Source organism: Acanthochromis polyacanthus, chromosome 23, assembly GCF_021347895.1.
Source record: "Acanthochromis polyacanthus isolate Apoly-LR-REF ecotype Palm Island chromosome 23, KAUST_Apoly_ChrSc, whole genome shotgun sequence".
Classification (NCBI taxonomy): domain Eukaryota; kingdom Metazoa; phylum Chordata; class Actinopteri; family Pomacentridae; genus Acanthochromis; species Acanthochromis polyacanthus.
In genome coordinates this window covers 18,462,005-18,476,943 of record NC_067135.1, presented here as the reverse complement: position 1 = coordinate 18,476,943, position 14,939 = coordinate 18,462,005, and positions in this window count along the sequence as shown.

Here is a 14,939-nt window from a genome sequence, read left to right as displayed (position 1 = left end):
GCTGGTGCAGTTGTGGTTGTTGTTGGTGCAGTTGTGGTCGTTGTTGCAGCACTTGTGGTTGTTGTTGGTCCAGTTGTGGTTGTTGTTGGTGCAGTTGTGGTTGTTGTTGGAGCACTTGTGGTTGTTGTTGGAGCACTTGTGGATGTTGTTGGTGCACTTGTGATTGTTGTTGGAACATTTGTGGTTGTAGTTGACATACTTGTGGTAGTTGTTGGTGCAGTTGTGCTTGTGGTTGGAACAGTTGTAGTTGTGATTGGAGCAGTTGTCGTTGTTGGAGCACTTGTGGTCGTTGGAGCAGTTGTTGTTGGAGCACTTGTGGATGTTGTTGGAGCAGTTGTGGTTGTTGTTGGTGCAGTTGTTGTTGGTGCAGTAGTGGTTGTTGTTGGGACAGTTGTGGTTGTTGTTGGTGCACTTGTGGTCGTTGTTGGAACAGTTGTGGTTGTTGTTGGTGCAGTTGTGGTTATTGTTAGAGCACTTGTGGTTGTAGTTGGAGCAGTTGTGGTTGTTGTTGGTGCAGTTGTGGTTGTCGGTGGAACAGTTGTAGTTGTGATTGGAGCAGTTGTTGTTGGAGCACTTGTGGTTGTTCTTGGAGCAGTTGTTGTAGTTGGACCAGTTGTGGTGGTAGTTAGAGCAGTTGTGGTTCTTGTTGGTGCAGTTTTGGTTGTGGGTGGAACAGTTGTAATTGTGATTGGAGCACTTGTGGTTGTTGTTGGTGCAGTTGTGGTTGTTTTTGGAGCACTTTTGGTCGTTGTTGGAGCACTTGTGGTCGTTGTTGGAGCAGCTGGTGTTGTTGTTGTAGCAGTTGTTGTTGGAGCAGTTGTGGTTGTTGTTGGAGCAGTTGTGGTTGTGGTTGGAACAGTTGTAGTTGCGATTGGAGCAGTTGCCGTTGGTGCACTTGTGGTCGTTGTTGGAGCACTTGGTGTTGTTGTTGGTGCAGTTGTGGTTGTTGTTGGAGCAGTTGTGGTTGTTGTTGGAGCAGTTGTGGTTGTGGTTGGAGCAGTTGTAGTTGTGATTGGAGCAGTTGTCGTTGGAGCACTTGTGGTTGTTGTTGATGCAGTTGTGGTTGTTGTTGGAGCACTTGTGGTCGTTGATGGAGCAGTTGTGGTTGTTGTTGGTGCAGTTGTGGTCGTTGTTGTTGCAGTTGTGGTTTTTGTTGGAGCACTTGTGTTTGTTGTTGGTGCAGTTGTGGTTGTTGTTGGAGCACTTGTGATCGTTGATAGACCAGTTGTGGTTGTTGTTGGTGCAGTTTTGGCCGTTGTTGGTGCAGTTGTGGTTGTTGTTGGAGCACTTGTGGTCGTTGTTGGAGCACTTGTGGTTGTTGTTGGGCCAGTTGTGGTTGTTGTTGGAGCAGTTGTGGTTGTAGTTGGAGCAGTTGTTGTTGTTAGAGCACTTGTGGATGTTGTTGGAGCAGTTGTGGTTGTTGTTGGTGCAGTTGTGGTTGTTGTTGGAACAGTTGTGGTTGTTGTTGGTGCAGTTGTGGTTGTAGTTGGAGCAGTTGTGGATCTTGTTGGAGCAGTTGTGGTTGTTGTTGGTGCAGTTGTGGTTGTTGTTGGAGCACTTGTGATTCTTGTCTGTGCAGTTGTGGTTGTTGTTGGTGCAGTTGTGGTTGTTGTTGGAGCACTTGTGATTGTTGTCTGTGCAGTTGTGGTTGTTGTTGGAGCACTTGTGGTCGTTGATGGAGCAGTTGTGGTTGTTGTTGGTGCAGTTGTGGTTGTTGTTGGTGCAGTTGTGGTTGTAGTTGGAGCACTTGTGGTTGTAGTTGGAGCAGTTGTGGTTGTTGTTGGAGTAGTTGTGGTTGTGGTTTGAACAGTTGTAGTTGTGATTGGAGCAGTTGTCATTGTTGGAGCACTTGTGGTTGTTGTTGATGTCGTTGTGGTTGTTGTTGGAGCACTTGTGGTTGTTCTTGGTGCACTGGTGGCTGTTGTTGGAACAGTTGTGGTTGTTGTTGGTGCGGTTGTGGTCGTTGATGGAGCAGTTGTGGATCTTGTTGGTGCAGTTGTGGTCGTTGATGGAGCAGTTGTGGTTGTTGTTGGTGCAGTTGTGGTTGTTTTTGGTGCAATTGTGGTTGTAGTTGGCGCAGTTGTGGTTGTAGTTGGAGCAGTTGTGGTTGTTGTTGGAGCAGTTGTTGTTGTGGTTGGAACAGTTGTTGTTGTGATTGGAGCAGTTGTCGTTGTTGGAGCACTTGTCGTTGTTGTTGATGCAGTTGTGGTTGTTGTTGGAGCACTTGTGGTCGTTGATGGAGCAGTTGTGGTTGTAGTTGGAGCAGTTGTGGTCGTTGTTTGTGCAGTTGTGGTTGTTGTTAGAGCACTTGTGGTCGTTGTTGGAGCACTTGTGGTTGTTGTTGGGGCAGTTGTGGTTGTTGTTGGAACAGTTGTGGTTGTTGTTGGTGCAGTTGTGGTTGTAGTTGGAGCAGTTGTGGATCTTGTTGGAGCAGTTGTGGTTGTTGTTGGTGCAGTTGTGGTTGTTGTTGGAGCACTTGTGATTCTTGTCTGTGCAGTTGTGGTTGTTCTTGGAGCACTTGTGGCCGTTGTTGGAGCACTTGTTGTCGTTGTTGGTACAGCTGTGGTTGTTGCTTCACCAGTTGTTGTCACTGGGACAGCCGTCAATGTTGTTTCAGCACTTCTTGTTGTGACAGCTGATGTTGTTGGTGGACCAGTTGTGGTTGTTGACTGGGCAATTGTATTTGCTGTGTGAGCAAGTATTGTTCATGAAAAATGCAAATTTATCAATGGTTAGTTTTTCAACTGCATCGGGTCTTTCTTTTTTTTTTACAATTCGTGTCTTGTCATTTGAGACGTGTTTGCTTCTAATTTGTGCTACAATTAGAAATCTTGAAACTGACCCCACTGTTTTCCAGTCATTTACAGTTTCTTGTGAAAGTATTCGGCCCCCTTGAACTTTTCAACCCTTCGCCACATTTCAGGCTTCAAACATAAAGATATAAAATTTTAATTTTTTGCCAAGAATCAACAACAATTGGGACACAATCGTGAAGTGGAATGAAATTTATTGGATATTTTATACTTTTTTAACAAATAAAAAACTGAAAAGTGGGGTGTGCAATATTATTTGGCCCCTCTACTTTCAGTGCAGCAAACTCACTCCAGAAGTTCAGTGAGGATCTCTGAATGATCCAATGTTGTCCTAAATGACTGATGATGATAAATAGAATCCACCTGTGTGTAATCAAGTCTCCGTATAAATGCACCTGCTCTGTGATAGTCTCAGGGTTCTGTTTAAAGTGCAGAGAGCATCATGAAGACCAAGGAACACACCAGGCAGATCCGAGATACTGTTGTGGAGAAGTTTAAAGCCGGATTTGGACACAAAAAGATTTCCCAAGCTTTAAACGTCTGAAGGAGCACTGTGCAAGCAATCATCTTGAAATGGAAGGAGTATCAGACCACTTCAAATCTACCAAGACCTGGCCGTCCCTCTAAACTTTCACCTCCAACAAGGAGAAGACTGATCAGAGATGCAGCCAAGAGGCCCCTGATCACTCTGGATGAACTGCAGAGATCTACAGCTGAGGTGGGAGAGTCTGTCCATAGGACAACAATCAGTCGTACACTGTACAAATCTGGCCTTTATGGACGAGTGGCAAGAAGAAAGCCATTTCTCAAAGATATCCATAAAAAGTCTCGTTTAAAGTTTGCCACAAGCCACCTGGGAGACACACCAACATGGGGTAAGAAGGTGCTCTGGTCAGATGAAACCAAAATGTAACTTTTTGGCCACAATGCAAAACGATATGTTTGGCGTAAAAGCAACACAGCTCATCACCCTGAACACACCATCCCCACTGTCAAACATGGTGGTGGCAGCCTCATGGTTTGGGCCTGCTTTTCTTCAGCAGGGACAGGGAAGATGGTTAAAATTGATGGGAAGATGAATGGAGCCAAATACAGGACCATTCTGGAAGAAAACCTGTTGGAGTCTGCAAAAGACCTGAGACTGGGACGGAGATTTATCTTCCAACAGGACAATGATCCAAAACATAAAGCCAAATCTACAATGGAATGATTCACAAATAAACGTATGCAGGTGTTAGAATGGCCAAGTCAAAGTCCAGACCTGAATCCAATCGAGAATCTGTGGGCAGAGCTGAAGACTGCTGTTCACAAACGCTCTCCATCCAACCTCACTGAGCTCGAGCTGTTTTGCAAGGAAGAATGGGCAAGAATTTCAGTCTCTCGATGTGCAAAACTGATAGAGACATACCCCAAGCGACTTGCAGCTGTAATTGCAGCAAAAGGTGGCGCTACAAAGTATTAATGCAAGGGGGCCGAATAATATTGCACGCCCCACTTTTCAGGTTTTTATTTGTTAAAAAAGTTTAAAATATCCAATAAATTTTGTTCCACTTCATGATTGTGTCCCACTTGTTGTTGATTCTTGACAAAAAATTTGAATTTTACATCTTTATGTTTGAAGCCTGAAATGTGGCGAAAGGTTGAAAAGTTCAAGGGGGCCGAATACTTTCACAAGGCACTGTATGTCAACATGACCGTATTTACTTGACCAGGATATGCAACAAACCCTCGTACCAACCGTTAAAATCATAAGATACAGGTCAGGGTTCTCACCAGAATTTTTTTACAGCGTAACGGCAGATCGGGACGGCCCGACACTATGCGCATGCGCAATAGCCTTCATTAAATCTCGCGACCGGCCAGCCCAGATGTGAGCCAATGAGCGTCACGCAGATGCTCCAAATGCTCGTGATTTAGGTCACTATTCACCATACATGGCATCACAGAAACAACAAAGACATGCTAATTGTAACCCCGAGATTGGATGCGACTCTTAATTTTAGATGGGAACTGGTCAATCGACAGGAAAGTATGGCTGAGGTGGGGAGACATAAATTAACCTAGATAGGTACCCAGTCGATAAAAATAAACGCACATGGCGTTATCTGTCAAAATAACTCTCTTTCACAGCACCAGCTGCCCCAATAAAGAAGTTTTCTCACATAAATATGGAAATATTACACAAGCAAATGTGCTCAAAGCACAATACCACAACTTGAAAGGCAGCTTAGCGGCCCTAATCACAGGGAAATCTTTTAAACTGACAGCGTAACGGCCCGTTACGCTGAAATGCACTGGCGAGAACCCTGCAGGTTATGAATGGTCTGTCTTGTGTTTATTCAAGACAGTCATTAGGCAATCATTCATGATCATTCAGCTCACCTGTTAGCAACAGGGAAATTGATATCATCAGTCCAAACTCCATCCTGTCTTCCGTTGAATCTGTTAAGCCAAGGAGTCCTCAGTCATGTAAATAACTTTCATAGGCTTTTACATGTGAGTCACGAGAAGCATTTCTGTTTCTTTATCATGTTATTGTTGGAATCTCTGAGAGTCTACAATGTATTGAAGAAACAAAATAGATAATAGTCCAGCATTTAAAAGTTAATGCAAATTGTTCAATTTCTTTGTTTAATCTTGTACTTATTTCCAAAAAGTACACAGAAATGTATCTGATCAATAGGATTTAGTCATGAAGTCAGCTTCTATAACTCATCACAATGTGAAGACAGTCCCCTTACTTGTAATGATTATTCTATTGTTAATACCATTCAATACACCGAAACTCCATCAAGCCTTTTACTGAAAAGTTGTACTTTGACACCACTGTGACAGAAATGAAATTTTCACTCTTGTGAAAGCAGTTTCTTTTCAAGTTTACATTTCTTTTCATGACGCCTTCTGGGAAAATATAAATTGAGTGATCTTAATAAACAGAAAGGAATTTTTGAAAATATGGATTCTTCCTGTACTACCTTTCAAAAGTTTGAGGTCATCCTGAAAATTTCATGTTTTCCATGGAAACTCAGACTTTTATCCATGTGCTAGCATAACTGCACAAGGCTTTTCTAATCATCAATTAGCCTTTCAACACCATTAGCTTACACAATGTAGCATTAGAACACAGGAGTGATGGTTGCTGGAAATGTTCCTCTGTACCCCTATGGAGATATTCCATTAAAAATCAGCCATTTCCAGATAGAATTTTCATTTACCACATTAACAATGTCTAGACTGTATTTTTGATGAATTTAATGTTGTCTTCATTGAAAATATGCTTTTCTTTAAAAAATAAGGACATTTCTAAGTGATCCCAAACTTTTGAACAATAGTGTATATCATGAGGACATCATGAAATCTGTATTAGTGCAGAGGTTTTACAAGCTAACCTTTTCCCCAATCCCAACATGGAAGACATGTCCTGACGTACAACCAATAATTCGTTAGCTTCTTATATAGTCTTTCCTATTTTATTGTTATCTAAAAGCAACTACTAAATAATGGCAAGAGTATGCAGTGAAATTTGTATAGTACCAATGAAAAGAAATGCTATTAGTAACAGAGATGCAAGCAAAAAATTAAGAGAAATAAAATAGAATTGCAGTTCACAAGAAATCACTGAAGCAGAATTTCACAGAATATGTTGCAAAACAAATGTTGAACTTATTATATTTCATAGTGAAATAGTAATGCATGAAGATTTTTCAGTATCATTACAGAAGGTATTAAAATATATAGACTACTGTTCAAAAGTTTGGGGTCACCCAGAAAATTTCATGCTTTCCATGAAAACTCACACATTTATTCATGTGTCAACATAATTGCACAAGGGTTTTTAATCATCAATGAGCCTTTCAACACCATTAGCTAACACAATGTAGCATTAGAACACAGGAGTGATGGTTGCTGGAAATGTTCCTCTGTACCGCTATGGAGAGATTGCAGTAAAAATCAGTCGTTGCCAGCTACAATAATCATTTACCACATTAACAATGTCTAGACTGGATTTCATTTAATGTTATCTTCACTGAAAATAAAAAATATTTTTCTTTCAACAATAAGGACATTTTTAAGTGACCCCAAACTTTTGAACGATAGTGTCGGCATATTAAATAGCAAACACCAATCAGAAACAAACACTATACATAGATAGTGTTTGTTTGTCCACAATTGTACTCACCCAAAATGAAAGTTACAAGATAAAGAGTTATTAACTTATCCCCGTGTAATTGGCGTAGATGTTTCTAAACTATTTCTGTGTTTTCAGTTGAGCTCCCTTTGCATCTGTGAATCTGCAAACTTTCTACGTATATGAGAGCTCACATCTGTTGTGGCCTTTATATATTTGAACAGAATGAAGTCAAGTGACGTGACTCAGAGATTATACATTTTTCATTAAGGCTGCGGCACCTTCATGATGAACATTGCCAAATGACAGAATACAGCCTATCAGTTGTCAGTCTGTCAGTCTCTTGGCTCAGTATGATGACCTACTCTTGTTGGTCCTGTGGAACTAGTTGCTGGTGCCAATGATGACAAACAATATATATATAGACAGTTCTCATAAGGTGAAGTGGAGCAGGAAGAAATGCAAGAAATGTAGAAGGATTTTAGAATAAGAATAGAACAAATTCAATCAATAAAGATACTTGTTACATCATACTTAATATTATTTAGGTTAATATGTATAGAGAACATGTAAAGAGAACATTTAAGCAAAGTACAAAACAGGAAGGTCTTATGAACTTGTAATTTAGAATCCAAGTTTCGTTTCCTCATTTTTGTGAGCAACCACAAATCAGTGGTATCAGTCTTATTCAGTGTGATATCTGTTCACGGTATTTCACAAAAGGGCAATATTTGTCTCTATTTGGCTTCCAGTTTGACTCTTTCAATCAGTGAAAACAGAATATTTTAATGTTGACAATAGCAATAGTAAAATAAGATTTAAAAAAATGGTGTTTTTAGAAAAGCATTTGGCAAAAAATAATGGGAATATACCAAACACTCAATTAGGAATCCATCTGGAACCTATTCCAGTTCAGCAGCTCGACCACAAAGTCCTTTTACAAGGCTCATCCAATTTAAGTTTTTGTGGACATTGGGAGAAAATTGATAATGTTTTCTTCTTTTTTTTTTAGGTTGGAGTGGTTGATGCTGATGTATTAGGCTGTGTTCAGTGTTCCTAATATTTTTTCCTGGCTCATGTATGTTGTTGATCACAGACATCCTGTACGTTTTAGTTTATTATTTTTAGCAAACATGAAGCAAATGTTTATTATGCATTAAAGCCTTAAAATTGTATCTTGTGCTATGTCTGAGTTTTGATTAAGAGAGGCTGAGTTTATTTCTTGGTAGACACAAAGACATGATGTTTAATAAAGCTAAATTTTGTGAGTTAAAAGCTCTGTTGCCAATTTAACGCTTTTTGTGAATACAGACTGCAGCAGAAGCATGCTAAAAATAAAAAGTGAGCATATGAACTTTCTGGAGGTCCACCAAATAAAGACATTCAATCCCTTAGTGAATTCTTGAATTTTCTTTGGTTTCCCCTTGCCCAAATCAGGTTTTGCACTTTTTGTAAACAGTTGATCATTTAATATACTTATGATTTGGTAAAAGATGATTTCCAATAAATATGTGGAGTATACTGAACATATGTAAATATTTCTCCGTTATACTGTCAAATTGAGCAAGAGGATATGACAATTTCAGTGCAGAAAATTTAAGAGTAAGGTTTGGGATTTTAATTACACATTTAGATTTGAGTCTCAGCATACTTCAGTTAGTTATTGGGATGGCGCATTTCAGCATAATAACAAGGTTTCCAATCCCAAGCACACAGTTAAACTTAGATATTCTGATCAACCTCTCAGTAATTGTTGAACTATTTCATCAGGAGTGAAAAGTATAGAAGACTACAAAAGTACAGTCTAGTGTGCACCCTGGTGGTTGTAGCTTTAAATTAAGTTACAAAGCAAAAATAAAAAATCATGTAGTTTTCCAAAGACATTACTATGTTGTATTTATCATCTATTCTAACTGGACTACAGACATGAAATCATATGTTGTTAATGCTGTAGTGTATCGTCATATTGTTACTGTTTTTTTATTGTAAAAGGCTACCAGATGTGGATGAAAGATTTAATTTTCAGTATCACTGTGTTGGAGAAGGCTATTCACTAAATAAATGACTGACTTGCTGCTGCTCGTACACCAGGTCGTCCTTTGAAGTTATATATCAAACACTACAAATGTGTTGTCAATGAGCTGTTTATGTGTTGTCAGTCTGTTATCATGCTATGCTAATGTGTTGTTACCATGTTGTTAACTTGTTAATTTATTTTAATTCAGTTGTATCTATGTAGTGCTTAATCACAACCATTTGTCCTCTTCACTCCAGCCGCTTCACAAACTTCAGTGAATCCATCCATCCATCCATCCATCCATCCATCCATCCATCCATCCATCCATCCATTTTCTTCCACTTATCTGGTGTCAGGTCATTCTAGACATCCCTCCCTGTGGCAACACTTTCCCCGTCTTTCTGGGGGATCCCAAGACAGGTCTGCCCAGTCTGCCTGGGGGTCGCCTCCCAGATGGACACGCTCAGAAAATGTACAAAGTAAGCCTCCCCAGAGACATCCAAATGAGATGTCCAAACCGCCTCAACTGGCTCCTTTCGACATGAAGGAACAGTGGCTCGACTCTGAGCTCAATCCAGATGATCCAAATATCTGCATCAATATAACCTCTCTGAACTCCTCCCACTTCTGCAACTGCAGGCCAGCCGGTACCTGTCTGCTACTTCAGGAATCCCCTGAGCCAATGAGGACCAAACAGCTTCCTTCTTCAGCCTACAGGCTCCTTCACTACTGATGTCCACCAGAAGGTTTTTGGGTTGCCACAGCAACAGGTACCAGTGACTTTCTTGCTGCAGCTCCTGACAGCCACTGAGGCTTTGAACATGGCCAACTCCAATTCCATTTCCCCACGGTCAGGGGCTTCCACCAGATGTTCCCAGTTCACCCTCACTATATGTTTGGGTTCGCTAAGTCTGTCTGACAGCCTTCCCTGCCATTGGATCCAACTCATCAAATGGTGATCAGTTGACAGCGCGGCTCTTCTCTTCACCCAAGTGTCCAAGACATATGGCCGCAGGTCTGATGACACGACTATAAAGTCGATCAGTGGCCTTTCACCTAAGGTGCTCTGGTAACTAAGAACTCAATATTTACATTACTCACTGACAATGTTGGAGTTTCCTTTTGATACCATTTTGACCAAGTCACTGATCTCAGTGTAGAAATGTCATGACAAAGTTGCAATTATTTAATTATTTAGCACACCGAGAACACAGCAGCAGGCTGGGCAAGTAAAGCAGGCTGATGAAGAAAAAAGTGCATTTTCAGGAGTTTCATGTATTCGTGAATTAGATGCAATCAGCCACAACATTAAAACCATCTTGTGACAATGTACCATGTTACACAGCAAAAATGATCAACAATGTGTTCTGTAAACTTCAGGTAATTGATGTTATTTTCATGTTTCCAGCATCTTGTGAAAATCATGATGCTGTTCATCTCTGAGTCCTGCTTGACTTTCTGTTTGACCTCTAGCATAGAATAGAATAGAATAGAATAGAATAGATCTTTATTGTCACTGTTACAGAAAACAATGAAAATCTGTTTGGTACTCTCCGAATAGCAGTATTATATAACCTATATAACACACACTAAAAAATTAATACAACATAAGAGGAAATATCCAGTATGGAAACAGTTTGTAGTTAGAGACCTGCTCTGCACATAATTACATTCGTTATTACCCCATTCATCCACAAGATGTCTCTAGTCTTCTATTGTGCTGCCACTTGCCTTTCTGCACCTGGCCTCACTGTTTGTTCCTGTCACCTGCTTGCTTGTCTTCCAATTTGGTAGCCAGCCTGTAAGCTAATTTTTGCATTTTAAAATTAAACATCACCCTGTGTACCCAGTTGCATCTGCATTTGGGCTCTCGTCCTCTTTTCCTGACAAAATCGTGACAAACTGAGGCTGTCTAACAGCAAAGGAAGACCATATTCGTTCAGCGTTTGCAGTGTTAAAGGGCTCAGTGAATGTATACCGGTCTAAATCAGTCACTAATCCAAACAATATTGAACAAGTGTGGGAGCAACTAAGTTTGACATTTGCAGTGGAGGTGACATGGAGAGGGGTGCTTTTATTGCTCATTACAATGTAGCTAGACAGATGGCTAAATCACATGTATAAAATGAATTTCCCTGATGAAACCTGTTTACATGGCAAGATATAGTCTTAAATACATGGATAAGTTATGGTTTTGTACTATGTAACCTTTTTATTTAGCCTTTTTGCCAAAGTAGGAAAACAAAAATGGCATACACAGGTAAAACTGGGATTTCTCAAAGGAGGGAGGAGACACCGGTGCTGGAAAAGGGCAACTAAATGTCAGTAAGGTGCCCAAACAGGACAAAGATAGTGGAAAAGAAATGGCGGAACTGAAATTGTTGATACGGATAGCAAATAAATTATGTCAAGGGGCCTAAATAGGATGACAGCGCTGACCAGAAGTGTAAATAATTGCTGGAGAAAAATGTATCCCAAGATGTGTGGCTTTGTGTGGGCTGTAATAGAGAATTGCATAAATAATTTGTCAAGCTTTGAGGTGTAGCGATAATATAGATATCTTCATTGACTGGAGCAGCTAGTTCCCTCACGTGCACTTCAGCTTCTTTAAATCAAGTGTTAACTTACAACTAGTTTTAAAATTCGTTGTTTGGGTATATTTTAGATTATAACCATCCTTGTTGACATCAAACACAACAGTATTAAAGACGACCCAATCCAACAAACAAGATCATGGAAGTACATTATTATCGCCACTGCAACAGCACATCATGTGACTGACTGTGGCTGTTGTCAGCTTGTCACTTGTAAATCTCTCTCTGTTACGTCTTAAGGGTAGAGATGATCTAGGTCAGAACATATTATGCATACCTTGCAGGTCAATTATGGCGTAGGAGGCTGGGGCACAAACACTGCGGTATTTTCATGATCAACACAGACATGATGCACAAACCAATAATTAGTGAAAAGTTGAGTAGAACTTGAAGAATGTATCAGACATAACCTCTCCTAATAGTCACAAATCAAAAGTTTGGACACACCTTCTCACTCAATGGTTTTTATGTATTTAAATTACTTTCTGCATTATACATTAATACTGAAGACATTAAAACTATGAAAGAACGCATATAGAATTATGTTGTAAACAAAATTCCATATGTTTAATCCTTTCGAACAAAGATTTAAACAGACTAGAATATGTTTTATATTTTAGATTCTTTAAAGTAGCTTAACTTTGATGACAGCTTTGCACTCAGTTAGATATTAGCTTTGATTTTATATCCATAAATATCTATCTATCTATCTATCTATCTATCTATCTATCTATCTATCTATCTGTCTATCTGTCTGTCTGTCTGTCTGTCTGTCTGTCTTATATCTGTCTATCTATCTACTGTATATATATTAGTGTATTGACAATAAAAGAAAGTGGTCCAAGATGCACATAACTTTTACCTTCGGTTTACTTTTTGATTCAGCATCTGTAAGTTTTTTAAAAGAAGTGCGTGTGGTACACCCTGTTTGGTTTTAGCCATCTAGTTCCACGGCTCATGAGATTATTATAATACATATATATATAGGAAGTAGTTTTAGGGCCGTTTCTCAATTCTAAGTGCACAAGTCCGTACTCATGTACTTGGCGAGAATGGACTTGCCAGTCGTACTCCCAAGTAAGTAAGACCTGGTGTGACTGGGGGTGTAGTTACACTTTAATGTCATGTGAGATCAGAGTGAATGTGTGTCTTCTTATTATTTACAGTCTGTTCTCAGAATCACAGGTTAAACTACCAATAAATACATTTAAAGAAAACTTTGACAAATGATCCCCTGCCATCCTTCTTTGGTTGTTCTTTAACATTAACTAGTTAGCTAGCGTCTGCTAAATGAAATTGTAGAATTGTAGCTAGTTACTTAAGTGAAAATTAACAAGGCACACTGGAAACCGTGGCTCGTCCAGCAAACAAACTCTTTAAGTGAACTTGGACACTATGAGAGTTTAATATGTTGTCTACACTTATTTTACTGTGTGGTCTAACCCAGTCGAACTGGTGTCTTACTTTGACGTTTTGCCAGGCTGGCCACATGAGACTACATGAGCCCCCTCGGGTCATGTTGCCTCGTATCTGTTACTATTATGTCTTCGTGGTGCATTCGCAAGCAGTTGGACATTGGACTTTAACTAATTTTTCGTCCTCTTTGGACTTTAGGTCTTTCTCTTTCCACAGCCTTTCATATACATATTTTTTGAATTAGATCATACAGAACTGGGGTGGCAGAGCACCTTCTAGGGGTGGTAGTTGCCACCCTATGCCACCCTGGTAGATCTGCCCCTGTAGGTACTGTTCCTTCTATAACTTAAATAACCTTTTAGGAACATACAGGGTCATGTATAGGTCAGGCAAAATTTAGTGATATTACCCATACAAAAATAGATGAAGAATAAAACTAGATTTAACTTACTGACTTACTGTTGGGTTGTTGTTTTCCACAGGATTATTTAGTGTGTGCATAAATTCAGTGGAGACGTTAGGTTTTCCAATCTTATCATTGTTTGTACTAAAATCTGATTTTCACATCTTATTTGCTTAGTTTTAATATTTATTCAATCTTCAAATGCCGCAACACCACGTAATTGGGCTGTTGTAATTTCTCATTATCAGGATGTCTCAGTAGGTCTCTGAAAAGCCTGTGCACACACCTTTGCCAAGTAACTCCATGAAAATATGCCTTTAGAATTGTCTGTGATGTTTATGGACTAATGTTGGCACCAAAATTTTGATCCAAGTTTGATATTTAGATTTAAAAAAGTCCTTTGTTAAACTCAACCTGTTTCCGCTTGCGACTGAGTGCTTGCACTTTCGGTTCAAACCTGTGGCGTGACGGAGTAGATTAGATTAGATTACAGTAGATTTATTTTCTATTTGCAGAGGTACAGGGAAGATCAGGTACAGGTCAGTGGAATTTCTGTGAACAGGATTTCTTTGCTGATTATAAGCTTGACAGAGGCCTGATTTCCTAACCTCAAAATTGGTGGTCTCTCTTTAAAGAAGTCCACAACCTATAAGATTGTGTGTTGTCACCCAAAGGTCCGCCAGAGTCACAGTTTACTGCCCTGGTCGGATTGTGTTGAAGGCTGAACTGTTTGCATATGATTTGTTTCAAGCATACATTCTTTTCCATTAGTCTGTCAGCAACATGTTGTCCTCCCTGTACAGGTCATCAATTTGTTGTGGAAAATCTGGATGAGCCCAAGCAAAAACGGTCAAGGGGCAGCAGTATTTGTCTTTGTAATTTGTTGAAGCATAAGAAGTAACAATGAATAATAAAGAAGAGGAATGCAGAGTGGATATTTCAGCTGGAAGGCACCAAGTTTAAGTTGAGAGGTTTGATCCAAACAAAAACACAAAATGCAAACTTAGAATAGTATCTGTCCTCCACACAGCACAGCTTTGCTTTTCTCATGGGGACAACAGAGGCTCTTCAGCCGAGAAGTCTCACGGTCTCAGTGTTGTCAGACCTTGGTGCTTGACGCTGGTCACAACATAATCACATACCATAACAAAACAAGAGAACACTACTCAGAGTCTGGTCTATTAAGAGACTGATTAACAGTCACGTCCAGACTGGTGTGTGATTGTCACATTATAAATACAAGAAAAGCACTCAGAGAACGCAGTACTCCACAAAGGCTGCTCAGTTGTATGAATTCTGACAGATGAAATCTTTGAAAAATTTGTGGTCTGCAGCGGTTGATTTGTAGGATTGCAATCATGTGATCGTCAGCAGGCAGCTGTTTACTTGTTGTCATAGTTACAGTGATGCCATGCCTATCTCGCAATGATACAGAAATCTTTAACAAATCTGTGGATCCAGACTATAAGCTGCATCACTGCCAAAATCTAATCACCTGGTCCGTGTCTCATTTCTGACCTCCTCTGAAAATTTCATCCAAATCCGTCCATTTTTGAGTAATGTTGCT